Here is a 17,120-nt window from a genome sequence, read left to right on the forward strand (position 1 = left end):
ATAAATCAAAACAATAACACATTGTTTTTTGAATTGGTCACCCATTCTTTCGCTCTTCCTCAGGGGTGAGAAATTTCACTTACCTTTAAGCTTCAGAAGTTCCCCGTACGGGCCACCAAATGCCACAGTCTGGCTGGGCACAAATGCTGCAGTCTGGCTGGGCACACAATCAGGAGCCACCACACAGCTTGTAGATTCAAACAGCAACTCTTTATTCCCGAACTCACACCAGCCGTCTACAATCACGTTCTGGGGAAATCCACGTTCTCTGCCCAAAATCCACGTTCTCTCCCAAATTCTCCTCTCTGGGCATCTGTCTTCCAAAATATACTGTCTGAATCCCGTGAGAACTCAAGGGGAATTTAGGCAGCAGGATACGCCCTATTCCCAGCAGGAATAATCTTAAACCTTAAACCTGGAACCTAAACTGGGAACGCCCTAAACCCGATTATGTTAAACCGGGAACACCCTAATCCGCCCTGGTCCTTGAGCAAGGTCAACTACATTCAATGTCACTGCAAAATGTCAGCAACATGGGGTACGCTGGCAAGGAAATTGTCATACCTACTTGGCTAATGGCTCCCAGCAGACAAACCCTAACTAGGACATCTTTACTTGCTTCTATGATAAATGGAGCTCAATCCACCTGGCACATTTTGAAATAGTGTGTCTTTAATAATGGTGTGAGTTTTAGTAATGCAAGCAGTAGGATGTCAGTTTTCCCCTAAATAATATTTTGTGGTTTACTAAATGGCATTTTCTAGGTTTTTTTTCCTACCATCTGCTTGGCTTTCCCATGCATACTCCCATTCTGTCCATTTTAGACCTAGCCTGTTGTTCAACCTCCAATGATGTGTCTCTTTAAACTGCAGGTCTGTTCCTGGACACCCTAGGACTTGCCTGCTGAAGTCGGTGTAAATGGTCACTAAATGAGAAGGAAATGTTGCATTCCAAGCCCTCAGACCAATGGAATATACTTTTCCCCACATTATTTCATTTAATCTTATTCAACCATATGTAATAGGTGGTTAGAACATGTAAAGTTATTCCCATTCTACAAGTGAGAAAACTGATGCTCAGAGTGACAAAGGGCTTGGACTGGCAATGCAGTTTTGACAGAGAGAAGGACTGGGAATTCAGGATGGATGAGTTCTGGTTTAGCTATGGTTTTTTTTTTTTTTAAGCCTCCATATTCTCTTCTGTAAAATCTGAAGTTTGGACCTGCTAATTTTCCATGATGATTATAACAAGTTCCTCGTTGTGAGCAGTTAAGAGGACTTGGAGCATGAGTATCCCACATAAAATCCAGTGCCATCCTTGAAGCACCCTGTGACCATCCTTCCCACCCACCCATCACTCTGTTTCTGCTTTGGCAGTTATTTATGAAGTAGTCTCCCAGAATGATTAGGGTGTTGATAGGAAATTATTTCTCTTTCTCTCCAGAGTGTTTTGGCACAGAGATTTGTTTGGGCAAGTTGTCCCAGTTGTGATCATTATGCACTTGGTTATTTTTGTTCTAGTGCCCAGAAGCCTGTGGGGCATGGATGTCTGGTAAAAGAATTTATAGCCAATTTAGTCCACCTGAGTTAAATTACACAATCAGTCTAATTTTAGGAAGTTGGTTTTTGTTTACTTAAAATTGGTCATTCCTGGGGATCACTTTGGGACATTTTTGAGATAGTTATATCTATCTCAAAAAAAAAAAAAAAAAAGCTACAGACATTAAAACTAAGACGGAAGAGGTTTCATCCATGACTAAATAGCATCATGAGCATGGACCTAAGACCCTAGATTACCACTAACTAGCTGTTGAAGCTCAATAGATTGTTAACCTTTCTGTATTTCAGTTTCTTCAACTACAAGATGGGTTTGATAATAAAACATATCTAATAAGAAGATTGGATGATATAATTCATGGCAAGTGTATGAAACAGTGCTTGGTACATTGTACACACTCAGTACATACTGGCTATTATTAACTTTTAAAAATAATGTTATTGCATTTTTTATACCTTCATATTATTTGTTTATATTTATGTGGTGCTGAGGATCAAGCCCAGGGCCTCACTCATGCTAGGCAAGTTCTACCACTGAGCTACAATCTTGGCCCCTATTATTAACTTTTTAAATCATTTTATTATTCTCATTTTAAAATTAGAAAAGATGAAGTTCCAAGAGAAGTCTTTGGGTCAATAGTCATGACTGTAACTCAGTTGTCTTACCTATTCTCTTTCCACTTATGTCTTCTTACAACTTTCTCGAAATAATAACTTCCCATTTAGGATACAGGTTATCCTTCTAAAGATATAGATAAAGGACTGCTAGTGCATGTTGCCCATCTGTTCTAAGGAAAGCATGATCTTTCAGTCATCTGCAACAATACATGCAGAATTATGGTGCCACATTGAGACTGCCACTGTTTTGTTTTTTTTCTGCCTACTAAGGTAATTGTACTTACGTTGTCTCTAGAGGTTACAGCTTTGGTGTGGACCCTGCCTCTTTGGAATCTCATCATTCCAAATGAAATTTGGAAGCCATGTCAATGGAAATATCTCCTACCATCATCCTTGGCTTACAGAGATCAAGCATCACAAAGCTTTCAAAAGGTGTCAGTGTCCCTCTCCATTATGTATTCCTCTAGCTCTGCTCTGGCCCTTACTTGGCACATGGCTGGTGAAGCATTGGTGTTCAAGAAGCATATGCTGCAAAGCTTTTCTATCTTGATCCTAATCTACTGATTTGGAGATCTTTGTTCTCAATGAATAAATGCCCTCACCAGAGACAGAATGATGATTTGATTGAACTGGAATGGCTGACATCTGATATTTATGTCACAGAACTACTAGGCAATGCAAGAAGTATATTTTATTGGTTAAGTTGATTTATTTCCTACCAAGGGGGAAAATAACTGCTATACCACAAGAGGACCATAAACTCTATTTGAAACTCTGGGGTTCCTGAAGAGTATCCCTTAGTCATTTTATGTTCCTAAACTAATGGAAAACACAAAAAGGAAATATAGATAGGATTTATACCCCTTAAGAATGACAACTTGGTTTACTCTCAAATGAGGGATCCCAAACAACTGTGGTGATAGTTGAGAGTAAGGAAAAATGTGATGACAAGTAGTCAATGTTGGAGGTTGTACCAAGTGTGGCTTCATGGCAAGTCACAGTTCAACAGAGCCTCCATCTGGTGATTATGTACCCAGTCATAGTTGTCCATATTCCTTCCACAATTTAAAAAAATTATTTATTATGATTTGTGATATATGACAGCAGAAAGCAATTCAATTCATATTACACATAAAGAGCACACTTTTTCATGTCCTGGTTGTACACAAAATAGAGTTACACCACTCGTGTCTTCATACACATGCCTAGGGTAATGATATCCATTTCATTCTACGTCTTTCCTACTCCCATACCCCTTCCATTACCATCCCTCACCTTTGCCCTATCTAAAATTTTTGTCCATTTCTTCCATGCTCTCCTGCCCCATTCCCATTATGGATCAGCATTCTTATATCATAGAAAACATTTGGTATTTGATTTTTTTGGGGGGGGAGATTGGCTTATTCACTTAGCATAATATTCTCCAGCTCCATCCATTTACCTGCAAATGCCATGTTTTTATTCTCATTTAATGCTGAGTAATATTCTATTGTGTATATATACCACATTTTCTTTATCTGTTCATCTACTAAAGGGCATCTAGATTGGCTCCACAGTTTAGCTATTGTGAATTGTGCTGCTATAAACATTGGTGTGTCTGTGTCCCTGTAGTATGCTGTTTTTAAGTCTCTTGGGTACAGACTGAGGAGTGAGATAGCTGGGTCATTTCCAGCTTTCCAAGGATTCTCCATACTACTTTCTAGATTGGCTGCACCAATTTGCAGTCCCACCAGCAATGTATGAGTGTGCCTTTTTCCCCACATCATGGCCAACACTTATTGTTGTTTGTATTATTAATAGCTGCCATTGTGACTGGAGTGAGATGAAATCTTAGAGTGGTTTAGATTTAAATTTCTATAATTGCTAGAGATGTTGAACGTTTTTCATATATTTGTTGATTGATTGTATACCATCTTCATTGAAGTGTCTCTTCAGTTCCTTGGCCCATTTATTGATTGGGTTATTGTGTGTGTGTATGTGTGTGTGAAAATTATTGAGTTCTTTATATATCCTAGAGATTAGTGCTCTATCTGATGTGTGTGTGGTAAAAATTTGCTCCCATTCTGTGTGCTCTCTGTTGACCTTACTGATTGTCTCTTTTGATGAGAAGAGTTTTAGTTTGAATCCATCCCATTTATTGATTCTTGATTTTAATTCTTGCACTATAGGAGTTTTATTAAGGAAGTGGGTGCCTAATCTGAGATGACAGAGATTTGGGCCTACTTTTTCTTTTATTAGGTGCAGGGTCTCTGATTTAATTCCTAGGTCCTTGATCCACTTTGGGTTGAGATTTGTGCATGGTGAGAGAGTTTTGTTGCATAAATATTTCCAGTTTTCCCAGCACCATTTGTTTAAGAGACTATTTTTTCTCCAATATATGTTATTGGTGACTTTGTCTAATATAACATAACTGTAATTATGTGGGCTTGTCTCTGTGTTCTCTATTTTGTATCATTGGTCTACAGTCTATTTTGGTTCCAATACCATGTTGTTTTTATTACTATTGCTCTGTAGTGTAGTTTAAGATCTGGTATAGTGATGCCACCTGCTTCACTCTTCCTGCTAAGAATTTCTTTTGCTGTTCTGCTTCTCTTACTTTTCCAGATGAACTTCATGACCACTTTTTCTATTTCTATGAGGAATATAAATGGAATTTTTATTAGAATTGCATTAATCTATATAGTGCTTTTGGTAGTACTGTAATTTTGACAATATTAATTCTGCCTATCCAAGAACAAGGAAGATCTTTCCATTTTCTAAGGTCTTTTAAAATTTCTTTCTTTAGCATTCTGTAGTTTTCACTATAGAGGTCTTTCACCTCTTTCATTAAGTTGATTCCCAAGTATTTTATTTTATTTTTTTCCTTAGGCTATTGTAAATGGGGTAGTTTTCCTGGTGTTTCTTTCAGAGGATATGTCACTGATTACCAAAGTGCCTTTATTTTATGGGTGTTGATTTTATATCCTGCTATTTTGCTGAATTCGTTTACTAGTTCTAAAAGTTTTCTGGTGGAATTTTTTGGGTCTTCTAGGTATACAATAGTTTTGCTGGCAAATAGTGCTAACTTGAGTTCTTCTTTTTCTATTCATATTCCTTTAATTTCTTTCATCTGTGTAATTGCTCTGGCTAGAGTTTCAAGAACTATGTTAAATAGAAGTGGTAAAAGAGTGTATCGCTGTCTTTTTCCAGTTGTTAGAGGGAAAGCTTTCAATTTTTCTCCATTTAGAATGATGTTGGCCTAGGGCTTAGCATAGGTAGCTTTTACAATATTGAGATATGTTCCAGTAACCATAGTTTTTCTAGTGTTTTGAACATGAATGGGTGCTGTATTTTGTCAAGTGCTTTTTCTGCATCTATTGAGATGATGATATGATTTTTATCTTTAAGTCTATTGATGTGATGAATTACTTTTATTGATTTCTGTATGTTGAACAAAATTGCATCCCTGGAATGAACCCCACTCGATTGTGGCACACTATCTTATTGATGTATTTTTGTATACAATTTGCCAGAATTTTATTGAGAATTTTTCATGTATGTTCATTAGAGATATTGGTCTGAAGTTTTTTTTCTTTGATGTGTCTTTTTCTGGTTTTGGAATCAGGGAAATATTGACCTCATAGAATGAGTTTAGAAGTGTTCCCTCTTTTTCTATTTCACTAAATAAATTTTGAGTTGTATTGATATCAGTTTTTCTTTAAAGGTCTTGTAGAACTCATCTGTGTATCCATCTGGTCCTGGGCTTTTCTTGGTTTGTAGGTTTCTGATGGCATCTTCTATTTCATTGCTTGAAATTGATCTGTTTAAATTGTGTATATCATCCTTATTCAATTTGGGCAAATCATATGATTCTAGAAATTTGTTGATGCTTCAATATTTTCTATTTTATTGGAGTACAAATTTTCAAAATAATTTCTAATTATCTTCTGATTCCTATAGTGTCTGTTATGATATTTTCTTTTTCATCATGGATGTTAGTAATTTGAATTTTGTCTCTCTTTCTCTTTGTTAGCATGGCTAAGTGTTTATCAATTTTATTTATTTTTTAAAAGAACCAAATTTTTGTTTTGTCACCTTTTTTAATAGTTTCTTTTGTTTCCATTTCATTGATTTCAGCTTTGATTTTAAGAAGTTCCTGTGTTTTACTGCTTTTTGTGTTGATTTGTTCTTCTTTTTCTAGGGGTTTGAGATATAATATTAGGTCATTTATTGACTTCTTCTTCTTTTAAGGAAAGAATGCCATGCAATGAACTTTCCTCTTAGTACTGCCTTCATGGTGTCTCAGAGAGTTTGATATGTTGTATCAGTGTTCTCATTTACCTCTAAGAATTTTTTGATCTCCTTATTGATGTCTTTTGCAACCCATTGTTCACTCAATAGCATATTATTTAATCTTCAGGTGTTGGAGTAACTTTTATTTTTTATTTTATCATTATTTTCTAATTTCATTCCATTATGATCTGATAGAATGCAGGTAGTATGTTTTCTTCTTTGGATTTGCTAAGAATTGCTTTGTGGAATAAGAAAGTGTACTCACTTGTTGATGGATGAAATATTCTATATATGTCAGTTAAGTCTAAGTTATTCATTGCATTATTGAGTTCTGTAGTATCTTTGTTTAGCTTTTGTTTAGAAGATCTATCCAGTGGTGAAAGAGGTGTGTTAAAGTCACCCAGAATTATTGTGTTGTGGTCTATTTGATTCCTGGATTTGAGAAGAGTTTGTTTGATGATAGTAGATGCTCCAGTATTGGGGGCATATATATTTATAATTGTATGTCTTGTTGATGTGTGGTTCCTTATGCAGTATGAAATGTCCATCTTTATCCCATTTGATTAACTTTGGCTTGAAGTCCACTTCATTCTATGAGGATGGAAACCCTTGCTTGATTTTGCGGCCCATGTCAGTGGTATATTTTTTCCAAACCTTTAGCCTTCAGTCTGTGGATATCTTTTCCTGTGAGATGAATCTTTGGAAGGCAGAATATTGTTGGGTCTTTTTTAGAATCCAACCTGCCAGTCTATGTCTTTTGATTGGTGAGTTTAGGCCATTAACTTTCAGAGTCATTATTGAGATATGATTTGTATTTCCAGTCATTTTTTTTTATATTTGGTATTTAACTTGACTTGGTTTCTCCTTTGTTTTTTCCTTTAGTGTAATATCTTTATTTTATGATTTCCATTTTACTTTTTTATTTCCTCCTCATGGAAAATTTTGCCAAGAAGATTCTGTACTGCAAGCTTTCTAGTTGTAAATTCTTTTAAGTTTTGTTTATCATGGAAGGTTTTTATTTCATCATCAAATATAAAGCTTAATTTTGCTGGATATAAGATTCTTGGTTGGCATCCATTTTCTTTCAGAGCTTGATATATTGTTCCAGGATATTCTAACTTCCAGGGTATGGGTTGAAAAATCTGCAGACATCCTAATTGGTTTCACCCTATATGTAATCTGATTCCTTTCTCTTGTGGCTTTTAAATTCTCTGTATTATTTAAAAAATCTCTATTATTCTATATGCTAGGCATTTTCATTATGGTGTGACTTGGTGTGAATCTGTTGTGATTTTATACATTTGGCATTGTGTAAGCCTCTTGTATTTGACTTTCCAATTCGTTATTCATGTTTGGAAAATTTTCTGATATTATTTCATTGAAAAGATTGTTCATTCCTTTGGTTTGGAACTCTATGCCTTCCTCTATCCCAATAATTCTTAAAATTGGCTTTTTATGTTATCCCATAATTCTTGAATGTTCTGCTCATGGTTTCTTACCATCTTCACTGTATGGTTAACATTCTTTTCAAGATTACATATTTTGTCTTCATTTTCTGAGATCCTGTATTCCAAGTGATCTAATCTGTGGATGATGCTTCCTATTGAACTTTTAATTTGGTTTATTATTTCTTTCATTTCAAAGATTTCTGTTATGTTCAGAACCTGTATCTCTTTATTAAAATAATCTTTGCTTCCTGTATTTGCTTATGTAGCTCTTCATTGAAATGATCTTTTGCTGCCTGATTTGCTCTCTTATATCATCCTTTAATTCACAGAACATTTTAATTGTGTACATCCTGAACTCCTTCTCTTTAATTTCTTCTGTTGTGTTAGCCATGAATTTTTATAATGTAGTATCTTGATTTGTTTTGGGCACTTTCTTCTCTTGTTTTTTTTTTTTTCATGTTGTTTCTGTGTCTTCCATTCTAGCACTGCAGATCCAAGGCATTACCGTGTTTACCCTATAGGCTTATACTGCCCCTTCAGGGTTCCAATACCTCTCCTCTGGGGGGGGAGAACAATGTAAACAGATCCCAATACAAACAATATACAATCTTAAACCAAATAGCTGCTATTAAGACATTTACAGTTTTGTCACAATATACAGACATGGTGAGTTCAATTATTATCCATTATATACACAATAGGTTTGCAAAATGGTCTATAGTTTCTAATGGTGGACAAAGAACCAGGGGTGAGGTGTCGGATAAAAGGTTGAGGGGATAGGGGGTAGGATATAGGGTTATTAGATCTTAGAAAGTGTGAAAGAGGAATCTAAAGAAGTTGGTTAGTAGCAGGAGAAGAGAGAGGAAGTGATTTTGGGGAGACAAGAATGTGGGAAAACAATAGAGTACAAAAAACAAATACACATAAATATTGAAGAAAAAATAAAAAATGTAAAAATATTACATCAAAGAATATACAACACAATTGTAATATACTATTCAGGCATCCCCTTTTTCAGTAGCTTAATTCATGCTGAGTACTTGGTTTCACAAATGTTGGAAATGGAAGGGAGTGAGAAGAAAAAGGGAGTAAAAAATCTTGAAGGAAGATACAAGGATTGTTTTTGTTGGAGATCAGTATATTTCCTGCTTCCCTTCTCATCCAATAGGTGGGGTTGTCTGTTATCTGCTGGTATCTCCACCCTCAGGATGATGAAGGTTACCAGAGTGAGAGGGTTGGTCTTGTGTGCAGGGCTCCTAGAAGTGGGGTATAGCACCTCCTAGTCCCAATGGGAGACTGCACCCCAAGGATCTGTTTTGAGGCTCACTCGTTTGATGTGGGTGCCTGGTTTTATCTCCTTATATCACCTATAGACATCACAATTCCTGGTCTCTAATTGAGTCTCTAAACTGTATCTCATTCCCTCCTTTTCTACTTCCCAATCTTGAACCTTTATCTCTAGAGGTCTTGTGTGCTGCACTCTGGGGCTGTGCATCTGTTGCAGAAAGCTGTTTTGATATGGCAGTCCCTGTGTTGGGTTAGCGGCTGCCTGAGAGTGTGGGGAATTGGGAACTACGGGTACCTGCCCAACTGGTGTTCCAAGCTAGGAGTTGCCCCAACTAAACATGGTGAGAAAGGTTTCCCAAGATGGAGGTGGCTGCTTTCAGAGATGGAGAGTCCAGTCAGGTGGGTCAGATAGTGGTGTTGGGTGATGTGTTAAGAGATGCAGCTCTGCAGCATGCAGTGTTGTGGTTGACGGCTGTCTCTAGACCCTGTGCAATGTCCCCAGGTGCAGTCAGGATACCGGATGTTGGGGACTACGGCAGTGGCTGCAGAGTCCCAAGATGGAAGTGACCAGGGGAGCCCCATGGTGGTAGATGGGGGTCCACATGGGAGTGGCAGCTGGAGTTCCTGTGCATGAGTAGCAGCTGGGTGTCCTGTGTGGGATTGGTGAATAGAATTCCTGCACAGGTGTGCAGCCAGGAGTCTTGCACATGTGCTGATGCTGGTGGTCTGCTTGGGCACCTGGAAGCCCTGTATTGGCGAGTATCAGGAGTCCTGCACTGACACTGAAGCCTGGAGACCTGTGTGGGCAGCTGTTGTGGGTCCTCTATCACTCACAGAAAAACAGTATTCCCATTACTTGAATTCCAGGTCATGGAGTGAAACACAATGCAGTCTCCCTCTAGCCGGCCATCTTGGATTCCCCCTTCCATAATTTTATATAAGAAATTTAAATTGCAATTAATTTTAAAACTTGACTTTTGGGTTACAGGATCATTTCAGATAGTAACTTAACTATAAGTTAAATTCATATCATCTTAAGAGAGAAACAATTACTTCTGGGACTTTGTGTCAAACTTTTATTAGACAAGGGAGAGAGTATCATTATTGGCTTAAAGGATGGTTGCATATTTTTTAATTTTTTATTTGTTCTTTTAGGTATACATGACAGCAGAGTGTATATAGTTGCATCTTATATGGGATAAATATGATGTTATTGCTATAATTTGAAGTTTATATACAGAAAAGTGAGCATAGCCAAAAGTGTAGACATTCCTAGTTTTTGACTATTTCTTCTCACATATTTGCCCTTCTATAGTTTGTTCTTTATTGCTAGGGTTGAGTTCTGCAAACTATATTTTCCAGTCTCCTTTGCCAACTAACTTCCTATTAGGCTCTCCAACACGGAAGGGACTAGTGGGGACATCAGAAAGCAGAGGGAAAAATTGTTGATATTAATAGTTGTGTTCACTCCACTCATTTTTCTCTTGAGGCTTCCTTTGTATTAACTGTTCTCTTACTTGTAATACTATTGAAATTGGTCTTCATATGGCTGCTTTTTAAAAAAGTTTTAATATCCTCCCTTCAGAAAGTTTTTTTCTGTCCCTTCTTAATCTAAAGTAGTTATTTTCCACCTGCTTTTAATTTTCTGAATAGCAGTGATCTCACAGTTTTTCATTTACATCCCAACATATTTAAAGTCACTAATCTCCATGAAAGTAGGGTGGTCCTTTTCTTCCTCTCTTTCTCTCTTGCAGTCTCCCTTCTCTCAGTCTCTCCCTCTTTCCCCTTATTATTTTTCTTTTATATTTTCTAGAAATTGGGTACTCAATGAATATTTGGAAAATAAATTGTTAAATTTATTAACAAATTTTTCTGTCTTACTACTTTGCCTTTCTCCAGGCTAAATTAGCTTCAGATCTTCCCATGGGGTAGGCAAGGCAGAAATGATCATTACCATTATTATGGGAGACAGTAAAAATAGGAGGCACTCCTACTTCTGGCTATGATGGTATTGCTAGTCTCAGGGAAAAAAAAGTCTTTCCCCAAGAAATCTAAGAGTTAGGTTGAAGGGAGGAGGAAGGAAAGCAAATTAGCTCTTTTAAGGCATTAGAAAGCCACTAGAGCAACCAGGCTAACAGTGTGGTCCAAGACCCTGAAGAGAAGTGAGTTGCATTGAACTGAGCTTGGTGTCTATGGCTGCTTTCGCCCTCAGGGCCTTTACTGATTCACATATCATGGCACCAAGGCCAAACCCAATGTGGCAGCCTGGAGCTTTTGGCACACTCACAGGTCTAGCAAGACAAAGCTTGGAGTTCAGAGCTGTCAAGACAGCCACAATTTAAGGAGGGAAAGAACCTATAGAAAAGGAATTAGAGTGAAGTATACTTGGATTTTTTTTTTTTCACAATTTCCCCTTGAGACTTTTTTTCTTTTTTTTAATTCCAAAGCAGTGCACGTGACAGGCAACACTGTCAGAAATAATGCAAAAAGCTGCTGCTCATAGGCAAAAAATTTAGCTCACTTTGGCAGTCTAATGGTATGAGAGAATCAAGGTTTGGCATTCAGAACACATCAAGGAAAAAGAGTCCTTGTGAACAAACATCTCAGGATTTACAAGGAGATATCTCAAAGGGCTTTACTAAGGAAAGAAATGTTAGCTTCCTACTGGAGTGTCCCCTATGGATCAAACTTTTATGCCAAAACTACCTGAAGAAAGACAACGTTGCATCATTTAAGTGTAATTTCTTACAAAACATATCCAGCATTCATTCAAAATTCATTAGATACAATAGGAAACAAGACTGTATGACTAAAGATGAAGAGAAAATATAGATAATAGGGAATAGATTAGAATGATTAGATATAGACTTATTAGTTATGATGAATATATTTAAGATAAAATTATAATTTAGCCAGACAACTGGTATCTATAAAACACAATAAAAAGGCTATCCCAGAACTAAAAAAAACGTAATTAAAATTAAGAATTTAATAGGTCAATGCATTTTAACAGCAGATATAACAGACTAGATAATTAGTGAATTAGAAATAGATTATCAGTAATTACTCAACTCAAAGCACACAAAGAACAAGAACAAGAAAACATAAAATCAAAAAAGAAAAAGATACAGAAAAAAGTTTAAGAGATAGATGGATCATGGTGAAGAAGTCCAACATGCTGGCTTCTTAGTACAAGAACAAACATAGAATTATATAAAATGGATATGTGAAGAGAAGGTAACTACTAGGAATTTTCTTGAGTTTGTCAAAGACTTAAGTTCTGCATTCCACAGTGCTACAGTCCCCGAGTAAAATAGATGCCTTGTGCTGATGGTGCACTGGCTAATTCAGTACGCAAGAAAAAGGGCTAACGGATCCTTACTGCATGGAAGTTTGTCTCTCAGAGTTCACGTGCTACATGTGCTACATTTAATCTTCCAAGTCCCATGTTAATGATACTGGGAGGTAAGTCCTTTGGGACGACCCATGGATCAATGGGTTATTTTGTTATAAAAACAAGCTCCCTCTGGTACACTCACTCTCTCTTGCAGCCTGCATCATAACATGGGCATCCTGAGTGACTGCCTCTGTGTCTTAACATCCCCCTTTTTATAGAACACTAGTATTGGATGAAGACCTCAATAGCCATTTTTTGATTTGATTACCCTTGTAACCACCATAATTTCAAAGGCAGCCACATTCTGAGATTGGGGACACAATCAGCTCAAAGTTGTTGGTTCATAACTGTAAAACTGCAGAAAACTAACCATCAGTGGAAAATTTCAAAGCAGGTAGAGATCCAACACAGCTACTACCTTCAACGTACTAACTAAAGGACAGAGAATAGACTTCAGAAAATCAGTGAAATGACACCTGAAAGAAAATAATTCTCATCCTGGAAATCTATTTCTATCAAAAAAATCTTCAAAAATAAATGTGAAGTAAAAATCCTTTTAGGCAAACAAAATCTGAGATAATTTATTGCCAGTAGACCTGTACTAAAAGAAATACTATGGGGAGTTTTTCACATAGAAGGAAAATGCTTGTAAGGAGAAATAAAGTGCACTAGAAAGGGTAAGTATGTAGGTAAATCTAAATAAACATTTACTATGCAAAATAAGAACATCTTCTGAAGTTTAAAACATATGTATCCAGAAAATTCATGAGAAGAGTAATGCAGAAGACAGAATTATCCATTAAAGTTTTATAAGGTTTATTATACTATATACTAGTCAGGGGAAGGTACATATTATAATCCTTAGGATAATTATTAAAATAATGACAAAAGAATAAATTAAGAACAAAATAAGAGAATACATGGGATAAAAATATGATTAATTCAAAGAAGGCAAGATAGGAATAGAAAAAGGAACATTGAATGGAACGAATTGAAATGTTAATGATAAGACTAAATGAAGGTAGAATAAATATTTAAAAAAATAATAGTTTCAGATGAGATAAAATAATCAAAAAGCTGTAAGTAGCAATAATTCTATCTAGACCTAGATTTTATATCTAGTACCATTCCTGACCAATGGCAATGAGAAATCCTTTGAAAAATGGCATATTCCAGGATAAGAGAAGGAGAATATAAAATAAGCTTAAAATGCTCAATAATCAATGATGACATATCAAAAGGACATGAGAACCAACATAAAGGATTCCCACTGGCCAAATCTGGGACAATTTAAATTGTGTGAGATTCTGGGTTCAATCCCCAATATGGTAAAAAAAAAGGAAAAATAAAAGAAAAAAGGTACTAATAATTCTTTTTCAGATGAGAAACTGTCACTTAGACTGTTTGATAGACTTTCTTTTTAAATACAGTGAATAAATGGTAAAACTGAAGATCAGAACTCAGTGCCATGGATCAATTTTTTTAATCATCCCTTATTTGCTGTATGAATTGTTATCAGTTCCTCCTACCCCCAAAATGTGAAACTCCATAACATACTGAGTACAAAAGAAGATGTTTTACTGAAATAGTTTTATGTTAAATTTTCTTATCTAGGATCCAGCAAATTATTGTTTATAGAGAGAGGATGATCCAGAAGTAAAACATGAAATTATAAATGTTACCCAATAACAGAATATTTAGTTGTCTACTCTTGATTTTTAATACTCAGTATTCTCCATTCTCTTTTTAAACTAGTTTCATTTTTCTAAAACTATCTGGGGAAGCTTTATGTCATTTAATATATCCAAACCCAGAATTTTATAAGCTTTTTAAATGTTAAATTATCAATTTTACATGCCTAAACTAACCAAGTTGCTTTAAATCTAGACCAACATGAAAATAAAAACAGTTGCTTACTTTTCTTTTTCTTCACAGCTTTTAACTTACTAAAACTTTATTCCCTTCACATTCTTGCAATTTAAAAACAAATTGTGTGTATTCAGGCATGCTTTGAATATAAAGATGTTCAGCAACGACTTGAACATGCTCTTTGATCAGAGTCCAGTGGGGAGAATGCCGCCCTGGGGAGAAACATGACTTACATGATGAAGGTTCAGTGGTCCAGGGGCACCATGCCGCAGACACCCTAGAACCTGCTGCTGGACACAGATGTGAAGATGTGGAGTGACATAAGAGACGAGGATGCTAAAGGAAGGTCGGAGCTGTCTCAGAGCAAAGAACCTGTAGCCTTTGGGCACCAGGAGGACCCCAGAGGCTGGCACCTTTGCTGTGTCAGATTCTGATCTTGGCTTCTGATGGTCTGTGCTCTCAAAGTTTGTGTGATTTGACTTCTATTTTCCATAAATTTGGGTAATTTTGAAAGTGTGAGCATTTTTTAATGTTGATGTTGACTAATGTAAAATCGCTTTTCACATCTTACCCCACATGACTGAATACTCTTGAAAATTTACACAAAGAGAATTAAAGTATTATTACAACCTTATGTGCATTCAGTAAATCTTTTCCTGGGCTTTAACTGTACAGATGATGGTTGTTAGCCTAAGTGTAGACAGCACAGCTGGAGCTAGGAGGCTGACATTAAGTTATCCAGAATATTTTTTTTTCTTTTTTCTTTTTGTATTTTATAGCTCCTGGATAAAGGGCAAGATATTTTGAGGAATATCCTATTTGCACCTCAGCTGTGAGATAAATGTTATATTTTCTGGCTTAGAAGAGTACTGTTAAGACTTCATCAGTAATAGAGAGATGAATTTAGTGGCAAAGGAAATACTAAATTGGAATTCAGCGACTCTCTGGATTATCATAAACTCTAGGGACATACACGAGTCCAATAAATGAGTGAAATGAGCATTTGGCAAAACGAGTGAAGAACTAACGTGACAGAGAGATTCCTGTTCTCAATTACCTCAGGAAGGAAGAGAACAAGCATGAGGAGCCAGGAAGTTACAGATGAGGTGAACGAATGAGAGAGAAATCCAGGAAAACATCAAGAAGACTTTCTTTGGCAATGTGAACTGACAGAATAATACCTGATTATTATATTGTGACTTGTGATAGAAAACTTTATAAACAAACACTTTAATTGTATATGCAATTGAACAAGGCTCATATTTAAAGCTGAGATGAGGTTAGAATATGAGTAGCCTCAGGGGGACCATAAATGTATTTTGTCCCACTCTTAGAAGAACACATGTTTTTAAGCAATGTGCAACAGGAAAAAATGGTAAGGACAATCCAGAAGTTCCTGACTTCCTCTTCTGTCTTCACATGTGTGAGTAATCTGGATCCAGGAAGGAAAGTAAAAGAACAAGTAACCTTTGTGAAAGTTTGAGGGGGATGACTTAGAATAAATTGATGGAGGGTCCTTGGAATGGCACCATCCTCTGCATGCAAAGAACAGCATTGGGAGGCACACCTCATTCTTTCTTCAGTAATTGTGTGACATGAATCTGTTATGGTTTAGATATGGGTTGTCCCCCAAAAGCTCATGTGTTAGACAATGCAAGACAGCTTAGAGATGAAATGATTGTCTTATTTGAGCCTTAACCTAATCAGTGCATTAATACAGTTGAAGAGGTTAACAGGGTGGTAACAGTGGGCAGGTAGGGTGTGACTGGAGGAGTTGGGTCATTGGGAGTATGTGTTTATTGTATATATTTTTTTCCTGGTAAGTGGAATCTCTTTCTGCTTCCGGATTGTCATGTTCTGAGCTGCTTTTCCCCTTCACACCCTTCCTTCATGAAGTTCTACCTCACCTGGGCCCAGAGCAACGGAATTGGCTTTCAAGGGACTGAGATCTCTGCAACTGTAAGCTCCAAATGAACTTTTCCTCCTCTAAAATTGTTTTCATCAGGTCTTTTGGTCCTAGCAGTGAAAAAGCTGACTAACACAGAAGCCATTTCCTGGCAGGCATTTGGGGATAACTGGGATTAGGTGCTTAATCTATGGCAAAAAATAATCTTTTGCACATTCCATCACTGATTTTGCCTCCTGGGATCACTGACAGATGCTCAAGAAGTGACAGAAGGAGGAAAAAAAAAAGAACACATCTGTAATCCACTGAAGTGCTTCACTTAGTTGCTGTCAGGTCTATATAGCAAAATGTGGCTTTCTAAGGCCATAAAATGGGCAATTTTTTGCATAAAAAGCATATAAAGGGCAATATGCATTAATTAATAATGAACTGGTCCTAATTCCAACACTGTGCTGGTCACTGAGGTTATATTTGTCTTACTTTATAGGTAAGGCAAATCTTTCTGTAACTGCCTTGGATCCGCTAGAGAATACAGTCAAGAATCTGGAAATCTATGGGCGACATGGGGAAGAACACAAACTTGGATTTTGGAGTTAGACCTTGGGCTGATTTCTGGATCTGCTATTGATTATGAAGTTAGCCATGGGACTTACCCCACTCTCGTCTCATTGATCTCATCTATACACTTGTGTGTGTGTTCAAACATCAAATAAGATATATATATATATATATATATATATATATATATATATATATATATATATATA

At 36.5% G+C, this 17,120-nt stretch overlaps 1 long non-coding RNA gene across 2 annotated transcripts in view; it reads left to right on the forward strand.

Annotated features, from left to right (window-relative positions):
* Nucleotides 1-17,065, forward strand: part of LOC125617732 — a 75,219-nt gene extending 58,154 nt beyond the window's left edge. For both annotated transcript variants that reach the window (XR_007348830.1, XR_007348829.1), the window contains exon 3: nt 16,841-17,065. This is a non-coding gene — a long non-coding RNA (uncharacterized LOC125617732). The remainder of the gene's footprint in view (nt 1-16,840) is intronic.
* Nucleotides 17,066-17,120: the final 55 nt, after the last annotated feature.

The sequence above is a fragment of the Marmota marmota genome, unplaced genomic scaffold (genome assembly GCF_001458135.2).
Source record: "Marmota marmota marmota unplaced genomic scaffold, marMar, whole genome shotgun sequence".
Taxonomy (NCBI): domain Eukaryota; kingdom Metazoa; phylum Chordata; class Mammalia; order Rodentia; family Sciuridae; genus Marmota; species Marmota marmota.